We start from the raw sequence: 13,055 nt of genomic DNA, 5'->3' as shown, positions 1-13,055 counted from the left end.
GATGTCTTGAGGCAACACTGGATGCAACGCTAGTAGCATTTGCAGGAAAGAAATAGAAGAATTGATTAAAGAGATCTAATCACAAGAGTACCAGCTCTCTTTGGCTCCTGGATTGCCAATATTTCTTTTCATATGATCTGCTTACTCCATGTGGATCAAAAATGAAGGAATGGGTGTGATGGAGATTCAGCACAAAGTGGAGGAAGAGGAGAGAACAGGCCACCCCATCACTGCAGAGCGCGAGGGAAGACTCTGCTGAGGAGGAGCTCTTTGTGAATTGCTGGAGGTTTGAAAGTTCTGAATATCATGGAAAGTGAGAAGTCTAGGATCCCTCTCTACAATTTTCAACAAAGCAAGACAGTTGGTATTCTCAAAGACACACCGATGTTGGTTCATTCAAAAAACCAAGGTCTCAACAAAGTAGTGGACCTAAACCCACTGAAAGATGCAGATTTTAATTTTGCTGTAAACATTCCTGTATCTCTTGCTTCCAAAGACCCAAACCAAAGGCTCCCAAGGCTAGCTAAGAACATAGTGCCATGGCCTCCTAGGAAAGCCATGACTGCAGCTGCACACAGCCCACAAACAGATACAGAAGGGAGGCAGAGCTCAGGAACAAGAACAAGCTTCTGGAGTCTGTTAAATGGGAACTGAGCATAAAGTTGGCTGGAACCCAGAAAGAGATGAAGGAATATAATGATAGTCTGGAAAAAGAAGTTGAGAGATTTCAGGAAAACAGCATGTTGAACTTGAAAACAAGGAATTGTGACTCAGGAGAAAAGATCTTGGAAGATGAAGATCTATTGATACTCATGTTTGATTTTATTGTTCTTGTTTGCTGTTATCCGCCTCGATCCAATACAGGGAGAAGCAGGATACAAATAAATATTGTTGTTGTTGTTGTTGTTGTTGTTGTTATTATCATTATTATTATTAACAAGAAGACACAAACTGAGATAATGGACTTATCAGAGAAGCTTAATGCTGATCTTCAACTGTTTGTTGAAATGGCTAAAGAGCAAAAAGAGAATTTTCAGAAATACAAATGAAGTGGAAGCAAATGGAGGAGGAAGAGGCCCTGCTTCTAGAGCAGCAGCAGCATTCTCACCATCCCAGGAAAGAGATATGTAGTACCGCCTGCTGCTGTGTGGACTTGCTGCTTGCTACCTGCATGCTCCATATCACTTGGTAGACTGCTGGCTTCAGACTGCTTCCTGCCAGGACCAGGCCCCAGATACCCAGCCAGGAATACCTGTTCTCCTTGGGAAGGGGATAAAAGCTGGATGACTGCTGCAGCAGACGCATCACTGGTGGGATCATCACCGAAGAGGCAACACCAAAGGGGGGCTGCCCCTTTAGAGGAGTCGCTTGGGGGGGAGAGCAAGGGCAAGGGCCAGTCCATTTGGCTAGTAGGGAAAGGTATATTTTAATATATTTTAATGTAATTAATTTAACTGTGTTTTGATGTTAAATGTATTTTGATTAATTTAACTGTATTTAGTTAAGGTAAGGGGATGAATTTTTAGTTTTGTATGTGTTATGTAATTGCTTATGTAATTATTTATGCATTTTTGTAAATTTATTATTGTTGTTATTGTTGTTGTTGTCCCACAGCAGTAGGAAAATCAAGGCAAAGTATGTAGTTCTGTAGTTCTTATGGAACATTGTGTTCGAATAGCCTAACTCCATGTGCTAAATATGGCACTTGCAGTAATATGAATCTTTACAAAAAAAAATACCACAACGTCTATTTTAGGATTTCACCAACAGTGCAAAATTAGTGAGTACCCTTCCCTTCCACAGTTTTGACAAAAAAAATAACCCTTCCCAAGTCCTACTATTTACACCATGACAAAGGCTTCCAAATTTGGGGTTTGGGGTTCATACGAGTAATTTAGGGGCTCTACAGATGACCCTGATTGGGATTGCGGCACTGGGGTTGTGGCAACCTCATGCTGCAGCCCCGATCCAGCCTTTTCAGGGTGCAAAAAGGAGCCACACAAAGTGACTCCTTTTTGTGCCCTCAAAAGGGTGCCATAGCCACTATAGCATGACTATATGCAGCCCCTTTGGTGCTGCATCATGTGAACACAGAGACAGAGGTGTACCATGATGCTGCATACTATCTGGAGTGGTGTGTAGCATCATGGTGCCCTGAGGGGGCAGAATCAAGTGTGTGTCATCAGAATGCTGCATCCCAACTCTGTCCCCAGGCTGGCCTTTCAGACTGGTCTGTAAAAGCCCTTAGCAAAGAGGGACTTATCATACCTGCAAGCAACACAGTATTGCAGTGCGGCATGCTCTTCTTTAGATACTCTAATTGTTTTCTCCCCTTTCCATTTTCTGATTATATCACTAACAAAATATTGTGCTCACTGGGGTCTTTAATAGACTGTTAAGGCTGCTTTTTCTAACTTTTTGTTTTAGGGAAGAGGTGTAACCCTACAAGCATCCTATAGTATCTTCCTCATGCAATTGTTGAGCCATTTCCCCTGTGTAATTATCAAGACAGGAGTAATGATTTGTTAGTTCTATAAATATTGATGGAAATAACTTTAAATTATTTTAATCTATTCACATATTCACTTGTTTTCCTTTCCCATCCATCCCCTCCCCTCCCTTCTGTCTTTCTTGGTGTGGGTAATATTTATGGGGGACTGTTTATGATATGGCAGAATATTTATCCCATGCATATGTTTGCTGTGCATTCACAACAGGCACAGATGTCCAGTTTATGCTACAACTGGTTCAGGTTCTAGTGCAGCAAGTATGACCATTGTTATTTTTCCCTGGGTCCTTTTATACTGTCATTTATACTGTCATCAGACAGTCTGTTCCCTGAATTTCATCAGATTGGAAATCTGTTCAGAAGAAAGGCATCATTATTTTAAAGACAAGATATGGTCTCAATTTTATTCAGTGTGTTCCCTTTATATGTGGACTCCATAAAAAAGTAATGGTTCCTGGTCCTTATAAACTCTTGGTCTTTTTTTTAAAGGTATAATTGAATAAATCTTTGACTGGCAAATGGCATCAAATTACTCAAAGTATTCAAATGATAAAAGAAGTACCATGGACATTTTATCCAGTAACAGGCATGAAGCAGAATTCATTGGTTGAATAATTAGTTGGGGAATCTGAGGAAAGATCCTACCACAATTAGTTTTAGGAAAAACTATGTCATGATCTATTTTAGGCAGCAGTTGACATAGTTGTCTCCTAACTAATTTTCTTCCAAGTGGAGTCTTGGGTTTCCTGTTACTGTAACAATAAAGTTCTTGTTTAGCTTCCTGAGTTGTTTGACCGATAAACATTCAGTGGTAGCTACAGGGGACAGGGAAGATTTCACTAAAACTGGAGTATCAGAAAGGGTTTGTGAATTCCATGAAGGTTCCACTTACCTGTATTTCTTTCATAATTTGATGACCATTTGGAACCAAAAGTCTGTGTAGAAGTAGAAACATGCAAACTTCTATAATGTTACATAAGGTTTTGCAGATGCAGACATCTAAATAACAGCACTAGCAGTATCTCTCCAATTTGCATCTACTTTCAACCCTTACAACAAAGTCCTGGGGCACCTGGTCTGGTTAAAGCTATATCCAAGGTCTGGTCAGTGTAGCCCCTTGACCCCCAGCAGTTGCCAACCTGATACAGAGACTCAAAGGCTACACCAAAAGCATGTAGATGTGAAGAATGTATATAGTACTTTCCATACAACATTTCTTGCTCTTAGTTCACTTGTTTGAATCATGCAGAGATATTGTTCTGCTGGCAGCTTACTGTCGTCAAAATGAAATTCCTTTGAAATGATAATGCAAATACAATATATACATATTCCCTTTAGAATCAGAAAATACCTATGTTTTTCACACACTTGTACAACAGCCAAAAACATTGTGCTGAAATAAAGCTAACATAGGTTGCTGCCACACTGCAGAAATAAAGCAGTTTATTATCACTTTAATTTCCACAACTCAGTACCATGGAATTTTTGGATTTGTAGTTTGTGAGATATTTAGCCTCCCTCATCAAAGATCCGGTGCCCCACCAAACTACTAATTCCAGGGCTCCATACCACTGAGCCTTCCACAGCACTGTCCCTTCAAGTTGACTCTCTAATGTATGGCAACTGTAACCTAGGGTTTTCTTGGCAAGGTTTTTTTTCAGAGGAGGCTTGCCACTGAGTTTCTCGAAGGCTGAAAACTTGTGACTTGCCCAGGTTCACCCACTATGTGTTTTTCAATTTTTCAGTTTCAGTTCAGGAAATGGGTTGGAGTGAACATTAAAGGATATTTCAGAAACTAGAACTAACTGCAGGCTCATCTGGCAGTGGTAGCGGACAACAACAAACCACCATGCTAAATATATGACAATGGCAATAGGGTGTTAGGCAGCTTGATTTTCCAGAAAATCAGCGTAGGTAGCATGAGGGAGACACGAGTATCAAGATGTCTTGCTGAACCCATAATACCTGGATGCTGAAACAAAACTAATCAATTAGGTTTGCTTTTTCTGCCCCTCTCTTTTGATGGGCAGTGCATTGATTATGAGGGTTCCAGCCCTCTAGACATTTTTTAACTTTTGGGATTTCATCCTAAACCAAAAAATTATTTTTCTAAGCTCTAGCTAATATTTTGCATGTGTGTGCATGTGAACACAGATGTGGTATATGCCTTCAAATTACTTGTCAAGCTATATTGACCCTAAGAATTTCATAGGGTTTTCTTAGACTCTGGGGCCCGTTACAAACGGGCCGTTTTGTGCGTGCGGAGCGCGCACTAGGGTTAGAAAGGGGCGGTGCTTCCGCACCCCTCTAACCCTAGTGTGCGCTCCGCACGCACAAAATGGTGGCAGCCGTTCCACACGGCCGCCACCATGAGGACGTCACGACTGTGCTGCCTCTATACGGGGCAGCGCGGAAGTGACGTCCTCGCTCCGCACCAGGGTGCCTAGTGCGCCCTTAGCGCGGAGCAGGAAGGAGCTCTGTTTCGGAGCTCCTTCCTGGTTTGGTCTGCTGGGCGCAGCCTTCAGACAGCTGCACCCAGCGGACCAAAGGAGAAAGGGGCCAAGCGGCCCCTTTCTCCTCCTCCCCGCCGCCGTGGTGTGTCCTTGGGGCTTGAAGCCCCAGGGACACCCCTTTTCAGGCTGCGGGGAAGCGGCGTTTTGCCGCTTCCCCACAGCCTGAAAAGTGGTGGATCGGGGCCTCAGCGGCTGCCGTTCTAGCCGCTGAGGCCCCAATACACCGGGGAAAGGGGCAGGTACAGCCCGCCCCAAATGGGCGGTCTGTAACCCGCCATAGACTTTTTTTTACTTCCTTCCTACCAATTAATACCAGGTGCCTACAACACCTGGAATTCATTGGCAGTCTCCCATCCAAGTATTAACCAGGGCTGACTTTACTTAGCTTCCAAGATAAGACAGGACCTGATGTTTTTAAGATAATTAACCCTGACTGTCATCTTTTAGGACTGGGGTGTCACATCTTGTGTACCTGAGACTTGTAGAGTATTCACCATTGTTTGGATATTTATTCACTTTGGCAGACCTGTGTGTGTGTGCGCGCGCGCACGCATGCGTGCGCATGCACATGCATTTTAATCAATCATCTCCAGATGTCTACACATCAGTGCAGTTGAACACTCATAATCTGCTTTGCAACAAGACAAATCCTGATTTTTAACAGTCTTTCTATTTGTGGTGTTTCAGCTGTGCCACTGTTGTTTTTTATTGACACTTTGGTGGCAGATGGTATAAATGGGCATGCATTTCATTTACAGGCTTATCCTTGCTTGACTGCTGTCTTTGGCACCATATGCATCATTTTAACTTCAGGCCAGTTAGAGCCATTCTTGTCAATGACAACGAAAATTCTTTTGGGGTCACTTTAGACTATGGCTTATCTGCTTGTGTCCTTTTCTGCTTGTTGTGCACATAATGGGTTTATCCCGAGCAAAGGGCTTTCAGTACCAGGAAACGAATACTTCTTTGTTCCATTTTGTCTACCATGTGGGTTTTTAGCCCTGGCTCTCCATTTTCTCACCAGCCTCAAAGCAATTCAGCATTCAAGCCATATTTCTCAGGCTGGCAGCCAGCACAGATACTATGTAATCCTTGACACATTGTCACTGTGGAAGAAAACACTAGAGGGAAGACTAATGCTGTGGTGGTCACCCAGGTTGGGTCAATGAGCCAAAGAATCAAAGCTGAGCATGCATAACTCACATGGATGAGAGCATAGTATTCTCCTCCTCTCTTTCTTTCTCTCTCTCCCTCTCTCTCACAGTTGCCTCCATTCCCTTGTACATTTGACATTTTGAAATCTGAGCTTTTTTGTTGTTGCAGGTATTTGGTTTTTGTCAGTGGGCTGGAGAGATTAAGAAAATATTACTGTATGTGCCATAAAAGTAAAATATATGTAGCACAATTATGACTGTGCTGCTCTCAAGGATGATGATGATGAAGATTGATGGTTGTGAAGGTAATTTCTTGGAAGATGACTACTTGCATGTCCCATCTTGATGTCTGGATTGCTCATAAATTTAATGCAACTATTCATAGAATACCCTGCTACTTATTGTGAGCAAAAGCTTTAGAGCGACAGCAGCAAAACTGAATGCAGTAAAGATTATTAATTGAATCACTGGAGCTCAAAAAACTGCTTGTGACAGTACATGCTTACTGATGATATTATAAATTTCTTTGTAATATATGTCTTGTACATGGAGTATACGAGGCAGGAATTCTTCTCTGCTCTACTGCATATGTAAGATTCCTGTCTAGTGGTTAGATAAACTGGACCTTTCAGGCATGATAAGCAGGCTTCCAGCAAGTGTCTTGTGTTCTCATTTCATATTAAAGCAGGGGGGAAAGCAATTGCAGAGGAACATAATCTCTCCAAAAAGACATAATAAAGAGTACATGTTACTATGCTTTCTATGATATTGGCTGAATCCACACTGCAAAAATAATCTAGTTTGACTCTGCTTTAACTACCATGGCTCAATGCTATGGAATTCTGGGATTTGTAGTTTTGTGAGACATTTAGCCTTCTCTGTCAGAGAGTTCTGATGCCACAACAAACTATTATTCCCAGAATCCCCTGGCACTGAACCATAGCAGTTGAAATGGTGTCAGATTGGATTATTTCTGCAGTGTGTATGTGGCCGCTGTCATAAGGACCACAAAGAATAAAGCCTGTGATCACAATCAAGAGATTTAACTGACTAAAGCAGAACAATAAATGGCACCTTCCCACTTACTTAAATTAAGGCGCATAATACAGTACTCATAGCCTACCAATATTTATTGATTAGCCTGTAGGCCATCTCAAAGTACCACAATACAGAATACAAAATACAAAATAGATAAAATTCTATATAATTCTATATAAAACTCTGTGTAAAACTTTAAATAAGAGTTATATAAGAGAACATAAGAGTAAAATTCATATCCTACCAGATTATTTTGGTGCCCATGGCACAAAAGAGAACACGACCCAGAACAATGGATGAAAACTACAGGAAAAGAGATTCCACCTCAACATTAGGAGGAACTTCCTGACAGTAAGGGCTGTTCAACAGTGGAACACACTCCCTCAGAGAGTGGTGGATTCTCTCTCCTTGGAGGTCTTCAAACAGAGAGGCTGGATGGACATCAGACTGACCAAAAAGGGAGGTCTTCCGGTGCCTTGTTTTGCTGCGTGAGGAAGCCACAGCGGACAAACTGCACGGCTTCCTCGTGCGGCAAAAAGAACCCACAAAAAGCGGGTTCTTTCTGCGGCACCCTTGTGACGTGCAGACACTAAGCGTCTGTTGTGTCAAATTGGCAGCACCCATGTGTACAGGTCGACACCATTTTGACGCCCTCGTCGTGTGCTGGGGTGAGGCACGTATGGGCGGTATGCCCTCAGCCAACCCCTAGCATGTGACGAGGGTGCCCTATAGGACCGTTTGTCCAGGTCCAGTGATAATTTGATTGTGATTTCCTGCATGGCGGGGGTTTGGACTGGATGGCCTTTGTGGTCTCTTCCAACTCTATGATTCTTTGATTCTAAGTACCTCTCCCTATGCCTGTCAAGTGAGCTATCCAGGAGAACATGTATAGTGAATCATGAATTTCAGTGAACATAAGTCTATGTCATAACCAAAAAAATCTTGCACATCCAAGTGCCTTTAAAAATAGGGATTTTGTCATGACAAAGGAAGGGGGAACCTGTTTTAGCATGACACATGATTGAATCATATCCTGTCTTGCCCTTGTTCTGTCTTTATCATAGTACATTTATCAATTACTTTTTTTTTGCACATAGTAATGTGCAAATAGATTTTCCTAATGGTAATATAATTGAATGTGATGCAGTGGCTCACTCTGCTACTGTTGCAACTGTACTACATAGACCTCTAACTGTGATTGGCAAAGAAAGGTCATGAGTTGGAAAGTTCAGCTGGTTAGGGGGGGAAATCCTTTTGGAGATCTGATAGATGCTCACATTCATCTCATTTCAGTGCCAAACTAAAACTTAGCTTTTTGTAAAAGCTTTTTGGGACTAATGGTTTCAGCAATGTCTATACATTGTTGTTGTTCCATGCCTCCAAGTAATTTTGACTCATAACTATTCTATCTCAGCATTGCCTTGACAAAAATTGTTCAGGATAGCCTTGTCTTTGCCTTTCTCAGAGGCTGAGAGAGAGTGGCTTACCCAAGATCACCCAATGGGTTTCCTTGGCTGAGTTCTTTGGAAACCATAAATTGCAAAGAAGTTAAATAAATGGGTCCAAGAACATTTTATGTCTGAACTGTCCCTAAAAGCCAAGATGACTAACCTGACCTGTCATACTTTGGACATATCATGACTTAGACATGACTCACTAGAAAAAACAATAATGCTTGATGGGTCAAATGTAGTAGAAAAAAGAAGACCACATTCAAGATGATAGACTTCATCAAGTAAGCTATAGTTCTGAATTTGCAAGACCTAAGAAGGGTTGTTGATATCAGAATGACATGGCGGTCTCTCATAGAGTTGCCATAAGTCAAAGTCAACTGGATGGCAGTTAACAACAATACAGTTTATATAATCTAGGTCTTATCCCCAGTTCTTCACATTATGATCAAGTGAAAAATGGGATGTAGAAAAATCATAAATAAGAAATTTCCATTTTTTCTTTCTCATACTGGTTTGAATATACTTTAGTTATACTTAACAGTAGACTTCTGCTGTAATGTGACTCAATGCTCTTGATTTCATAGGTTTTCAATTCACTGAATACTGGCAGATTAGATAACTTGCATTTAATTAATTATGCAGTACAGGTAATTTGGATCTCACCAAGGCCTTTGCAGTGGAATGGGGACTTTTCTTTGCAAATCTGGGAGTTGGGGGTGAGAGGAGAAGACAGAAAAGAAAATGTAGTTTAAAAGGCTTCAAGGTGCCTGTTGAGCCTGAAGCACAATAGTTTAGTAAGAAGACTTGATATTTCCCATTTAGGCTTCTCATGGCAATTCTTTCTGCTGTGGAAAGATTGAGGTTCGATTTGCAACATTTGTCTAAGATCACTAATTTCAGCCACAATAGTAGCAAATTTCTAATTCTAAATATTTGAAAAGGAAAAGTGATAGGGGCATTAGTTCTCTGAATGTTTACTCCCATAACTAAAAGACAAGGGGAGGGAGAAAGGAACTTCTAAGGAACAAAAATAGCAACAAAATAACAGAAATATCTACCACATTGTTTTTTATTATTATTAAAATAATCTTTATTTCTATATATACAACTGTTCATTCAAAAAAGCATGAAACGTATATGAAGCTTTTAAACCCTTTATGCCCTTGTTCCCCCTCCCGTTTCTAAAATTCCCCCAAAGTATCTACCACATTGAAATGCGGTGCACACTGCTAAATCAATGAACTTCAATGGCCAAAATCTTTTATGTAGAAGCCTGCTTACTACTTGCTGCTACAAGTTATTCTTATGGATGGGTTTGGGTATTTATTTGTTTATTTGTTTCAGTAGGAAAATCCTCAATGTCTTAAAAGCGGTGAGTACTAAAATAGCTGCTTCGGTACTATGGGTAACCAAGGAATGGGGTGATCAATAAAGCACCATAGCAACTGGACAGAGAGGACATATCAAATAAAGCAATAAATAATATCACTAATTAAACAACCTATTCCATAGGTGATCTTATTCTGAGAGATTTATGTCAATAATTTCTTGAGATATATGGATGCAGGAAAAAAGGTGGTTCATTACCTCAAACAATTGCACAGTCTCTTGCCAGAAGAATATTGAGTTCTGTAAGCACCCAGGGTGAGGAATTTGTTTTCTGCATGTAAAGGTGTCTCTCTATTTCAGTGAAATATTTCTCCTAGATTCACCTGCATGAGGATCACATTGGGAGCATAAAAACATCTTACCACATAATGGGAAAAATGCCTCTTTTAAATCTTAGGCTTACATTTTCCCTAAGAAACCTCACTATCATACAGATGACTAGAATTTAATGTGTATAGCTGAGCCTAAAATACACTCCGTGTGTCCTCTTACTGAGCAAGGGGAGAGAGGCTTGGCACCCAACTCCTTTATAAATGATAAATGATATGGGAGGATGATCCAGGTAAAGGCTACTTGGCCCTTGAAGTGAGGGTGAAGAGTAGACCAGTTTAAAATCCTTACTCTTTCTCTGTCGTCCCTTTTTATAGCGATTCTGCACCTAGAAACAAGTATGAGGTACTGGACACTTGATTTCGATGGCCTGGCATGTGTGTGTGTGTGTGTGTGTGTGTGTGTGTGTGTGCGCCACTGGCTTCAATTGGAAGTGGGATGGGATGTTTATGAGGCTATTTTTTTTAGGGCAGTTGAATACAAGATAGTATATGCAGGCAGGTTCAAAGTGAAGAACACCAGTAATATATCCTGATGCATATGGAGAGTTGATCACATCTGCTCTGTTAAGGCTGAGAAGGAGACAAAATAGTAATCAGACCTCTGGTTGAATCCTGTGGATTGATGAGGCAGGCAGATATATGTGTGTGTACTTAAAAGCCATGGATAAGATGAAGACTCCCATAGAACTCAAGTCAAGGAAGCTTATGCAGAAAAGCTAAAGAATTGGAATGGGCACCGCAATATCTCAGTTTGACAGTTATCTGTCAAAAACTCAGTCTTTGTTATTTTCATTTCTTCTTATTATTGCATATTCTTTTCATGAATGGTAACTACATTGCAATAAATTCAATACTCCAAAACTCCCAAGTCTCACCTGGGAGAATGAATGCAATTGGTTACTTCCTCTATAGTCATTTAATTTTCTTTTTAAAATGAACCAGTGAAATATTTGTAAGACTGAAGTATGCTACTACAATGGGCCCTTGGTAGCCACTGGGGGTTGGTTCCAGGACCTGCCATGGATACCAAAGTCTGTGAATGTTCAAGTCCCGTTATATGCAGTGGTGTGATGAAATGGTGTCCCTTATATAAAATGGAAAAATCAAGGTTTGATTTTTGGAATTTATGTATTTAAATACACACACACACACACACACACACACACACACACACACACACATATATATATTAAACTCTGTGGATGATTTAATCCATGGATAAGAAATCCTTGTATATGAAGGACCAACTGTATTATAGGACCTATGGCAGCATAGGAGATTGAGTGTCAGGTCTTTACTGTATGTGTCTCTATAATTATTTGACCTTCCTAGTATAGTATTAACTATTGCTGAACTGGAAATGGAAGGAGAGTTTAATAATACTTCCTTCTTCTACATAAGCAAACCCTTTTTGTCAGTTTTTAAAGAAATATTACTGAAGGGGCATGACACTGTTAGGTAAGTGTAGGAACAGGGAAATGGAACTGTTCTTAAGTGAAGAAATAGTTGCCTCTGTGAATGAGGTGAAGAAATACTTCCTCATTCTGATGAGAGTTATTAGAAAAGGAGTGTGATAGCTATCCAGTGTTAAATGTAAAATGGATTAATTGCATCCCACCATTATAACTAGAAGCATATAGAGAAAATAGCCCAATGTCTGTGCAGGTAATATCGATTTGTGGACATTCTTTGCCAATTTTAAGATAAAGGAATTTTTAAATTGCTTATTTACATGAGAAATGGTATGTAAGTAAATAACATCCAGTCCTATGTGCATTATTCAGAATAAGTATATTGGGTTCGTTTGGGCTTTCTCAAAGTTAAGTGGGTAAGTGTCCAATCCAATAGCTGGATACTCCAGGGGCAATCCAGATTATCGGTTATATCCACACTACACACACCACGACTGAGGTCTGGGACATTTATCATCTGAACAAGATGACACCAGAAGGGCTCATTGACCTATGTGGACACATCCTTAGTGAAGAATGAAACCCGTAGTATATTATTCTAGGCCCACTACAGATTGGGGGAAAGGGGTGGCCAGAGGCTGCCCCTTTCTCCCCTGGATGGAAGCCACAACAAACAAATGCTGCAGCCTCCTCGAGGCTTAAAAAGAACCCGCCATGCATGGGGCACCATTGTCACCCTCAAATGCACCAATGCATGTGGCATGGTGCTGTTTGGGTGCTGCACTGCACGTACGTCATCATGGCTGCCCCGTGTGGATGGGGATGAGCCATGATGGCACCTGGACAGTGTGGTAGGGCTCGGGAACGTGCGGATGCTCTGCTCTCCCGAGCTCTAAAATCAGCCCCAGGCCAGCGTCTTGCGCCAGTCTGTACCAGGCCTTAATCATCTTGACTTCCAGGGAAAGTTCTGTCTCTATTTTCTCTTGGTCTATTTGTTCTTTTGACAGTTCAGGGTATCTGCAGACCCACATTCAGACTCAAGTTGTAAGTCTTCAGAAGCAAGCCCATCTGTGCTCAATGGGACCTACTCTCAAGAAAGCTTAGGACTGCAGCTTTGATTTTATTTACTGATTGACTGACTGTTTCAATATTCTTGCAATTTGGAGGCAGATGAGAAATCAACAGCATTCAATTTGGATTAACCGCTTAATTAACTGTGTAAACTGAAGGAAAAACAAGAAAACATACACATGG

General features: G+C 41.0%; 1 pseudogene; it reads left to right on the top strand.

Moving 5' to 3' along the window:
- The first annotated feature begins 306 nt into the window (after positions 1-306).
- On the top strand, positions 307-1,192 carry LOC149319691 (uncharacterized; annotated as a pseudogene).
- Positions 1,193-13,055: the final 11,863 nt, after the last annotated feature.

The sequence above is a fragment of the Sceloporus occidentalis genome, unplaced genomic scaffold, assembly GCF_023333645.1.
Source record: "Sceloporus occidentalis isolate IW3139 unplaced genomic scaffold, rSceOcc1.0.p SCAF_2, whole genome shotgun sequence".
Classification (NCBI taxonomy): domain Eukaryota; kingdom Metazoa; phylum Chordata; class Lepidosauria; order Squamata; family Phrynosomatidae; genus Sceloporus; species Sceloporus occidentalis.
Note: the sequence above shows the minus strand (reverse complement) of the source record. Positions and strands in the feature narration are given on the sequence as shown.